The sequence below is a fragment of the Cynocephalus volans genome, chromosome 5 (assembly GCF_027409185.1).
Source record: "Cynocephalus volans isolate mCynVol1 chromosome 5, mCynVol1.pri, whole genome shotgun sequence".
Taxonomy (NCBI): Eukaryota; Metazoa; Chordata; class Mammalia; order Dermoptera; family Cynocephalidae; genus Cynocephalus; species Cynocephalus volans.
In genome coordinates, this window is record NC_084464.1 from 23,753,200 (window position 1) to 23,764,722 (window position 11,523).

Here is an 11,523-nt window from a genome sequence, read left to right on the forward strand (position 1 = left end):
AGGGGCTGTCCAGTTAGCTCAGTTGGTTAGAGTGTGGTGCTGATAACACCAAGGTCCATTGATCCTTGTACCAGTCAACTGCCAAAAAAATAAAAACAAAACAAAACAATTTTTTTAAAAAGGAAGAAGATATAAGGATAACTTCAAAATCAATGTTGCTATATTTTTCCAATAAATTTTAATTTTTTTTACATTTATAGTTTTTTTATTATTATATTTATAGTGTGTGGTACTAATGCTATCTATCAAATATTTCTGATTTTTCTCCCAAATGCACGATAGAATTTCCTGGGCTCTAGAAGTTAGGTGTGGCCATGTGATTTACTTTCTTTAGGATGGTGTGAGTGAAGGAAGTGGTGACACCTGCACACAAGCTTTTAAAGCCCATGTGTGATGGCACCTGCTTTGCTTTCCCTCTGCTGTGGTGACTGGTGACCTTCCAGGTGGGGGTTGCTCCGTCGATCTGGTTTCCATAATGATGACACTGGGCAGAGCCCCCAGCCAACTATATGATGGACGTGCAGTGTGAGCTAGAAATAAATCTTGGATGTTGTAAGTTACTGAAACTTTGAGGTTGTTTGTTACCGCAGCATTACCTAGCCTCACTTGACTGATACACAGGGTTTCTTAAAAACTTCTGAGGATAAAAGGAGCCTCTGGATAACTTTTGAGAAAACAACTTCAGAAAAGATTTTGGCTTTATGAGTGTGATAAAACACCTTCTACAAATTGGAGGGATTAAGGACAATTGTGCCATACTTTCTAAAAAGGCTCATTTTCCAATCCTCTGGTCACTTACATTATATGGCACAATATAGCCCCCAACAACGTTACTTTTTTCTTTCCAAGAACATTAACTGAAAGTTTTACAAAGTGGCAAGCCCACATGGAGATTCAATATTTAAAAGCCACATTTTTAAAACTTTAGTTTTAAGACCTCCTATGCTGGTATTCTACAAGACTGGCACTTTTTGGATATATTTGCTGCAAGAACCTGACAATCAAGATTGAACTGGCAAATCTATTACTCAAACTTGTACTAAGCTGCACTGTGCCAAATTTATATTTTACCACCCTCTGCTGGAGAAATTATGTACACTTCTGATAAATAGGTGATTCCTGCCAACGTGATCTTTTCAACATTTGCCTTTTTTTTTTTTTTTGGTGGCTGATGAGTACAGGGATCAAACCCTGGACCTTGGTGTTATCAGCACCACACTCTAACCTGACAGCCCCCAACTTCTGCCTTTTAAGTTTAGGCTCTGAAGAACATACTATTTAGAATCTGTACTAAAAGAAGTTTCTCCTTTACACAGACAACCTTCTGACAAACTGTTTGCACCAATCATATTTGTCTCCTGCAGATCCCATAGCAAAAGAAATACAGATGCAGGCATAGTCATTTAAAGTATCTATAATTTCCACATTCAAAAGGTAAAAATATACTTAGTGAAAACGAGAAACTTGTAATACTATGCTCTCTCTCATAAGCAAGCACACATACACGCTTATCAGCCTCCAGTCTCTCTGCACATGATGCCAAAAAAGTTTTCGAAGTAAAGAGACCCAGGGAGAATGAGGGAAGTGAGGAAGCGCCAGGTCAAGGGGGCTTGCAGGGCATGGTAGGGAGGTCTGCACTTTGGCTTAAGAATGATTGAAGCTGGTACAAAGGGGGCGTAGGGGGGTAAGGTAGGACACCATCAGCTCAGTGTTTCAAAACAAAATCACTTTTGCTGTGTTTTGGAGAAAGAATGACTGATTGGATTTAACAAGACTGGGTTCCCTTTGACTCTAGAATTTAACCTATTGCCCAAGCATGACATTTAGGGCTTTCTAACTAGTTTCTGTCTATTTTTCTAATTTCTGTGTGCTGTGTCTATGATGACTGTTGCCCGAGGACACAAACCATGCTCACTTGAAATGCTCTTTTTGTTTATCCCCTCTCCTTTCTCCATCTATGGAAATGCCATTCATCGTTAAAAGACCAATGCAAAAGCACCTCCTTTGGAAAGCTTTCTATGACTCCCCACTCAAAGTGAATTCTGCTTCGGCCTCCTCTACATTTTTGTAACACAGGATCTGCATTTCTACAAAAGACATTTCACTCTTCTCTCTGCTGTGAGATTGTAAAAAATGTAACAGGGACAATTTCCTTTTCAGCTTTATAACCTCCCCCACCCCCCCAAATTTCCTAGATTATTGCCTTAAACTCAATTATTGCAGTTTGAAGTGAGATTTCATTGTACATTTCATTATATCCTATAAATTTTTCTAAATCTCCCATAGATACAAACCAATAAGGATACATTCACATGCGTAAACACACTTAGATGCGCTCTCCTCATAGCAGAATGGGCAAGAGGTTAATGTTGTGCTTATGTCGAGAGAGAACACAGCAGAAAGAAGATAAAGGGAGAGCAGGTGGGCAAGAAGGTGAGAGGCTGAGTAGTGAGTGAGGTGAGGATGAGCGCAATGAGCGCATACGTAACCATGCTGACCTGATGCTGAAGGCTGGCTTCAGGCCACTTCCGTCGTTCTCACACATTCACACTAAGTGTTGGGAAAACATATGCAATAGACACAAACAGATAAATTAGTAGATGTAGATGTGTGTGTGTGTGTTTATGTATGTGTGTCTCTCCAAGTGTGAGACAAGACATAATGTGTCCTTACTATTTTCTCCTCTGCCATTTTCTAGTTTGGGGAAAAGCTCTATTAAAACTAAGTTGACAAATGTTGTTTGCCTGGCCAGTGCTAAAAGTCTTGACTTGTAGGGAGGCCAAGGCAGCAATCAGTGCATAAATATCAGCTGGGGATCTCATGAAAACACAGATCTGCTTGACTAGGCCTTGGGTGGGGCCTGAGACTCTTCTTCAGGTGATGCCAATTCTGCTGCTCTGTGGCCCACACTTTTATTTTTTAAATTTGGATTCTAACATGTTGTTTGCCTAAAAGGGGTGGATGATTTTTTAAAAAATTTATTTGTTTGTTATTATTTTTTTACGTTCCATGATGTTTTTGCAGAGTAGGTGGTGGGGAGGGGGAGAGAGGAAGAGGGAAGAAAATAGGGTGGGAGAAGGAGGAAGGAGGGACAGGGTTGAGGCCTGTAGCACCCCCTCATTCCTGCAGAGGAGACCAGGGGGCTTCCAGTGGTGTCTTGGTCATTGCTGGGCTGGTTGTGGGTGTTGGGGGAGCATGGCCAAGGCCCTTGGCCCCCCGCTGCCCTGGCTCAGGAGACTCCGGGGAGCTTCCTGCAGTGGCTCGGTGGTTGTTGCTGTGTGGCCCACACTTTGAATAGCAAGGGACTGGAGGGTCTCTCATAATCCTTTCCAGTTCTTTTACAATTGTTCTGTTGGAAAACCTCTCTACTTTTTGGAGATATTCACCTATACATCACTTATAGCTTAATCTATGTAGTTTCTGGAGAAAACATTGCAAGGCAAGGATTAAAAAAGTTAAGTAACAGTCTTAAATATAATCCAGAGTTTTTCTTAAGGTGATAAAAACTTTCAAAGTAAGTGGTAAGTGCCAGGCCTGAATTTTTAAGGGTGTGCTTAAAAATCAAATGGGCAGCCATTGCTGAGTGAAGGTTTGGTCCTTGTCTCTCTTGCAGGAAAGAAGATATTTACTAGATCAGTAGATATTGAAGATTTGTTTATGAGTCACAATAAATATATTGTGATTCTTTACATAAATATAACAATACCTTAACAAGTTTGAAAAAACTGAACTAGATGACCTTTCCAGCTTTCTTTCTTTTTCTTTTTCTTAAATTACTGTTCATCTGTAAAATTTCATAAGGTTGTGTTGCCATTAGGTTCCTAAAACATGCATTCGCTTTTCTTATTGTATGAGATGGAATGTGGGAAGTTGGGATTCCAGGTAGGCTGGATGGCAGAAAAGACCTGCCACGTCTTCCAGGAACAGTTTATATTATAGGTACTTGTATTAGTCAGTTTCCTGTCACTTAGAATACCTGAAACTGGGTAATTTATAAAGAAATGGAATTTATTTCTTACTGGGAAGTTCAAGGTCATGGGAGAGTATCTGATAAGGGCCTTCTTTTTGATGGAGATTCTGCAGAGTCCTGAGGTGGTGCAGGGCACCACATGGTGACAAGGAGTAAGGGCATGCTAATATGCTCACTTTCTTTTTTTTTTTTTTTTGTCTTTTTTGTGACCTGCACTCTGGCAGTGAGTGCACCGGCCATTCCCATATAGGATCCGAACCCGCAGCGGGAGCGTTGCTGCGCTCCCAGCGCCGCACTCTCCCGAGTGTGCCACAGGCTCGGCCCCTAATATGCTCACTTTCTATCTTTACAAAGCCACCCGTACCATTCTTGTGATAACCCTTTTATCCATTAACCCATTAATCTATCAATGAATTAATCTATTCACCAGGGCTTTGCCTTCATAATCCAATCATCTCCCAAAGGCCCCACCTCTCAATACTGCCACACTGGGAAATAAGTTTTAAGATGAGTTTTGGGGGAACATTCAAACTATACCAGTACCAGGTATTTGATTTTTTCACCAATCTACAGCATGACTACATGTTTGATTTTTGGAATTTTATGGAGGCAAGCTGGAGTACATTTTTACCCCTAAACCACTTAACTCTGACTTAAGCAGGAAGTAGAGCAGAGCGGTTAAGAGCATGACCAGACTGTCTGTTCTGCATCGTGGCCCTCCCACTTATTAGCTATGTAACTTTGGTCTAGTTTCTTAATCTCATGTGCCTCAGTTTTCTCGTCTATAAAATGGGAATAATAGTAGTTCCCACCTAACAGAATTGAAATGAACATTAAATGAATTAATGAAGTAGACAAGTACTATGGGAATGTTATTAGTTACTCTTAACTAGAATTCAATTAAGTACAATCTGAAGTTTGAGCGTAACTCCAATTTTCATGATAAAGAAGAAAAGTACCGTATGGATAAGTATTTTTAAAACAGTGGCTTGAAAATAGTGCCTTGAGCTATAATATTAAATCCAATAAAAGTGCTTTTGGTAATCCCCAGATGCAATTTTCCCCCAGTCCTGATTCAAATGGGCCTATAATAACTTAGTTATCCAACTTATTAATATCCTAAAACTGTACTGGAAGAAAAAAGACTCCTCCACCAGACATTTAAGTTTTTGTACTAGAAACTAAAGATCCAATAAAATGTCACATTTCTCTGGAAATGAAAGAATCAGGGCTTTGTGGTTCAAATGGAAGGATGCAGGCTTTCTCTGTGTATCACTGAAGAAAACATGACATGTTTTGGGAATTTGTTTCTTTTTGCTCGTTGGTCTTTTCTCCCCCCTCTATTGTTAACCCAATTTTTTGGCAGGGGAAATTGTTTATGGATGTTTAGAAATAAGATAGATTGAGCTGCTAAAGGAAAGAAATGTGATATCCATTTTTCAGAAGTTCTCCCTATTAAATTGTGAAAATAATAGGATAGCTATCTTTTTAAAGTTCTGAACTGGATAACTTTTTCCTAAAAAACTAGTAAATGAACCTAAACAGCTACAATACAAACTTTTATACCTGTGATCTAGAACTGAATATTCTACCTGTCATGGGAATTCTTAGCACAAGAAAGGCAACAAGTACCAGCCACCTGCGCCTTCTTGCTCAGCACAAGTTGTTGCTGTTGATTTTTACCTGCTTATAAAAACAGCAAAATGCAACATCTTCTATTTAGTGTTCAAGAACAACCGATTAACATAGAAAAGATGGAAATTTGCTAATTGAATCTCAACAAAAATCTTTGTACAGTAAGTGGGTGAGATTGAAAAAATGTGTCACAATTCAAAAGTCAGTCAGCCATGCATGCTTTCATTTGGGTGTTTGCACCTTTCTGAAGTATTGAAGAAAAACTCTCCCTCCACTCACCACATTGCTGACACCAAATGTGTATGTGTATTGTGGGAGTGATGTCCACACCAATCAATTCTCTAACTTCTCTAGATACCAACGGATGTTCTACAATTCAGTTCTGACACTAACTACCCAGAGTTAGTGCAGACCCCATGAGTTAAGGGCTCAGTCCCACAACTGTCCTCACTTCAGATGCCAGTCTGAATCTAGTCGCAAAATCTGGACCTCCTGTGCTTTTGACCAACTGGTTAACCACAGGGGGTTCCCATGATCCCCTCCTCAGGATTGATAATTTGTTGGAAAGGCTCACAGAACTCAGAAAAATTTTACTTTCATTTACTGGTTTATTATAAAGGATATGATAAAGGATACAAATGAACAGCCAGACATAGAAGTGCACCGAGCAAGGTCTGGAAGGGTCTCGAGCACAGGAGCTTCTGTGCCTGTGGTGCTGGGAATCGCCACCCTCTCGGCCTGTGGATATATCCACCCACCCAGATGCTCTCCAAACCCAGCAGTTTAGGGATTTTCATGGAGGCTCCACCACATAGGTAATGTAAAGTAACAAATGTGATAATTTGTAAACAAACATGTATTAAAGGTGTGTGCGCAAAATTGTTTTAACTTAATAACGGCCTACAATAAAAAAAATGTTTGAGTATGTACTGAAAACTGTGTTTGAAGTTATTTGTGGAAATAATTTAAGGCCTAGGATAACTAGCTTCTATACTTGTTTCTGCTAGGGCTTGGGGCTGTACTAATCCAGGAATCCTTTAATCCACTTTCAGAATTTGAACTTTTCTGGGTCAGCCAGATCAGCCAAAGCTGACGCAGGCTTTAGGTTTATTTTTGGCCTCCCCTTATTCTGCTGGTGTGGCCTTTTGGTGTCTCAACCCTGTGTGCCTGGTGGTCTCCCAGTGCCCCAAGCCCAGGACTCCAACTTCACCCCCTGCCCCAGAGCTGCATTGTTCAGCCTTGTCTTAGGGCCTTCTGATGTCCCCATTGGTAAAAGCGCCTCCAAATGCCTGGCTCTCGTTTCCAAATTTCCGTTTCTATCTTCCGCACCCCCCATCTTGACCCAGTTATTTCTCATTGTCTTATTAGGTTTTTGATACTTGTAGAATAAGGGTTTTTTAAATTCTGATTTTTTAACTGTATTTGGCTAGAGGGTTGGCCCAATTTATCTGGTATACCATTACCAAAAGCATAATCAAAAAACATTTAGAGACCACCATCCTGATGATGCCAAGGATCTCTTAACTAATCTCCAATCTTTTTCCACCCCCAATATCTCCTCCACTTTGCTGCTGGATCAATATTTTTAAAGCGACATTCCCATCAAGTCATTTCCCTGCTCAAAAAAAAAAAAAAAAAAAAAATCCTCAATAACTCTCACTGTGTGATCGCTCTGTACTATGTCAATTTAGCTAAGCTGGAATTTCCCAGAATTTTATTTCCTGTATGTTTCCAGATCAGTGTTGACCAAAAGAGCCATGTTGGATGATATTTGGGAGACAGGAATGAAGCAGCTAGCAATGTTTAAAAAATGTTTTGATGGCTGGTGGTGGGTGCGAGGCACATTGTCACTCTACACCTATCTACCTGGCATGGGAAAGCAGCCAAAACCACAGTAATGCCATGTATTGGGTCAAACACTGTTGTCCCTCCAAGATTCATAGACACCAGTAACCTCAGAATGTGACCTTATTTGGAAACAGGGTCTTTGCAAATGTAATTAGCTACATGAAGATGAGGTCATACTGGATTAGGGTGTGGCCTAAGTCTAATGACTTGTGTCCTTATAAGAAGGCCATGTGAAGACACAGCGACACAGACACACAGGGAAGAATGCCACATGAAGGCAGAGGCAGAGATCAGAGTGATGCAGCTTGGCCGAGGAATTGCAGGGATTGATTGCCAGCAGCCAATGGAAGCTAGAAAGGATCCTCCCCTAGAGCTTTCAGAAGGTGCATGGCCCTGCCAGCACCTTGATTTTGGACTTCCAGCCTCCAGAAGTATGAGAAAATAAATTTCTGTTGTTTGAGCCACCAAGTTTGTGGTACTTTGTTATGGAAGCCTTAGGAAACTAATACACTGCAGCTCATGTCAGAGCCCCTCCATCAGTTTCTGCAACTCCTCCACTGAGTGCATGTTCAGTTCTAGTGAAGGGTGCCAACTTCTACACCTGACCTATGGCATTGACGTTGGAAGTAGAGGCAGACTTCGGTTCTGGTTAGTCTTTGCAGGGTCAGTTGTCTTCATTGGCCTTAATTTGCCCTTGTGGTTTCCAATCTGCCTTTGCCTTTGTCCATATTCAACTTTCCTTCCCAGCTGCTGGTATAGCAACTTTAGGCTGAACATTAGACACAGAGGCTGCCCCCCCCCAGCTCCCACAATTGTGTAAGACAACTGCTATGATTAATTCTTCATTCCAGACCACACGTGGTTCTGCTTCTCTACTCAAACCTTCACACTGTTTTCCAAATTAAGTAAAAATGAATTGAATGAAACCAATTCTGTTCCATCCATTATATGGTATTAGAATAGAATATATTAGGTTATTAAGATTAATAGCTAGCATTTGTTGAAGATCTCCTAAGTGCATGGTGTTTTGCTAAGTAAGCTCTTTATATACAGCATCTCATTAAATCCTCAAAACAATCCTACAGAGAAGGCACTATTATGCCTATTTTACAAACGTACGTAAGAGAGGCTTAAAGAGATGAAGTGATTTAACCAAGTCAGAATTCAAGCCTAGATACGAATTGCAGAACAGGAATTTTCAACCATTGTGTTATACTTCTACTCCAGATTACTTAGAACTGAAAGGGATTGTGTCTTTTCCATGAGATCTTAAGGACTCTAACTGCCTCCTCCCCTCCAAAATGCACTTCAAGACTTTGCTCATACTTTTTCCTTTCATCTCCCATTTTTTCCCAGGATCTTTCCCAATGTCACCCCCTGTTTTGTGATACAACAGAAACAAAATTTTCTTTTAAGTCAGACTGACCTGAGTTTGGATGTCATTTTTATTCATTACCTACTACCAATATTTTTAGAGTTTCTAAGCCTCAATCTCCTCTGTAAGATCCTATATTACACATATAAAATATTTAATATAGTCACTTATATACATGTCTTGTTCCTCCTGCTAGACCACAGATTTTCAACTTTTTAAAAACTATAACCCAAAGTAGGAATGTTTTGCACTGCAGCTCAATTCACACCCACATACATAGATAACTGAAATAAAAGCTCAATGAATAGTACTTGCCCTTATGACTTGTGATACACATTGATGTTTTCTATTCTATTCCTTAAAATAAAACACTGGTCATGACTCTCATTAAATTGATTTCATGATGCACAGATGGCTCATCACTGAAAAATACTGAGAAAGATTGGGCAATTTTACATCAGGGAGCATATTTCATTTATTTTTTAATTGGTACTGGCAGGCACAGTGTCTTTAGTGTTTTGGTAAATATTTGCCATAGGACTGGATTTTTCTTGAGAGCAGGAATCTTGCCTTACCTACTTTGCATGCACACCATATTTAGCATAATTTGTCCCACAATAGCTAGAGATCAAATGGCTAAAATTCAGGCCTATTGTCAGGCTTTAGAGATCAAACATTTGGATCAAAATATGACAGGAACCTACTATGTGGCTGTATTAGTCCGTTTCTGTTGCTTATAACAACATACATGGAACTGGGTATTTTATAAAGAAAACAAAATTTATTGCTTACAGTTTCAGAAGCTAGGAAGTCCAAAGCCCAGGGAACAAATCTATTGAGGGTCTTCTTTAGTGGTGGCTTTAGAGCAATGCAGGGGTCTCACATGGTGGAAAATGGCAGAGCAGAGAGAGAGAGAGACTCTCACATGCTCCCCTTTTAAAGCCCTCAGAACCATGACAGTGGCCACCATTAAAACATCAACTTAATCACCTCTTCAAGGCCCCACCTTTCAATTACTATAATAGGATTTCCCACCCTCTTAACACTGACACAGTTGGGACCAAGCCTCCAACATATTAAACTTTGGAGGGACACAATACAATCCACTGCAGTGGTGCTACATAAATGCTGAATCATGGCTTCTTCCCTTAATTATCTTAAAAGCAGTATGGGATTGCTGAGAAGGAACAATAAGTTATGTTGTCCAACTAAGAAATTAAAAATAGGAGTTAGGGCTGGCCAGTTAGCTCAGCTGGTTAGAGCCGGGTGCTGATAATACCAAGGTCCTGAGTTCGGTCCCTGTACTGGCCAGCAGGCAAAAAAAAAAAAAAAAAAAAAAAAGGAGTAAGACATTTGGAGGCCAAAACATCACACTTATTAATAATAAAGGTTATGTAAGAAAACATATCATAATCTTTGAGCCAGCCAGAACTGTTAATTAAACCCTAAGTTGAAGCAAGTAGGGTGGACCTCCCTATACCAAAGGCCTATGTGGAACATGGGAGGAGTGGAGCTCAGAAAATCCAGCTTAGTTTTCCTAAATGTACCAATTAGATAAGTCACTCCTCACCTGACCAGGGACAGAGGGATAAAAGATGAAAGAGAAGAGAGAGACCAGACATATTATACCGGATGAGCTTCCTCCCTCGTGGAAGGAAATAACAGGGGGAGTAAGTGTCCCGCCTAAGAATCGATATGGTGTGTTAGTCTGTTTTTTGTTGGTTGTAACAGAGTACCTGAAACTGGGTAATTTATAAGAAACAAAATGTATTTCTCACAATTTTGGAGGCTGGAAAGTCCAAGGTCTGGGGAGGCACATTGAAGGTCTTCTTCTTGATGGGACTCTCTACAGAGTCCCAACGCAGTGCAGAATAGCACATGGCGAGGGCTGAGCAAGAGAACATTTCCATATGCTTTTTTTCTGTCCTTATAAAGCTCTGTCTTCATAACGGATTACTCCATTCACAAGGACAGAGTCCTCACAATCCAATCACCTCCCAAAGTCTCTACCTTTTAAATACCATACTCTGATTTCCCACCCCCTTAACACTGTTACAATAGAGATCAAGCTTCAGTGAGCTTTGGGGGGACGTTCAAACCATAGCATATGGGAAACAAGACATATATGCATATTTACATTTACATGTATGTAGACATACTGCTATGGTCTGAATTGGTGCCCTCCCCAAATTCATATGTTAGAACCTAATACCCAATGTCTTAGTATTAAGAGTTGGGATCTTTTGGGAAGTGATTAAGTCGTGAAGGTTCCATGACTTAGAAGAGGCTCGAGCGAGCTCCTTTGCCTCTTCCACTGCGTGAGGACACAGCAACAAGGCACCATCTGTGAAGCAGAGAGCTGGCACCAGACACTGAACATGCTGGCACCTTGATCTCGGACTTCCCAGCCTCCAGAACTATGAGCAGTAAATGTCTGTGGTTTATAAATGACCCAGCCTACGGTATTTTCTTACTGCAGCCCAAACAGACGAAGATATTTACATATATGAGGGTATTTCAAAAAGTTCATTAAAAAAATGGAATTAAAAGATAATATGAATCTTTTCATGAACTTTTTGAAGACCCCTTGGATGCACATATGACGTACTAAGTAAAAATAAAAATAATCCAAGTAACATCATTAGGTAGGTAAATAATTAATTGCTAAATGTACTTTATACTAGCATTTCTCAAG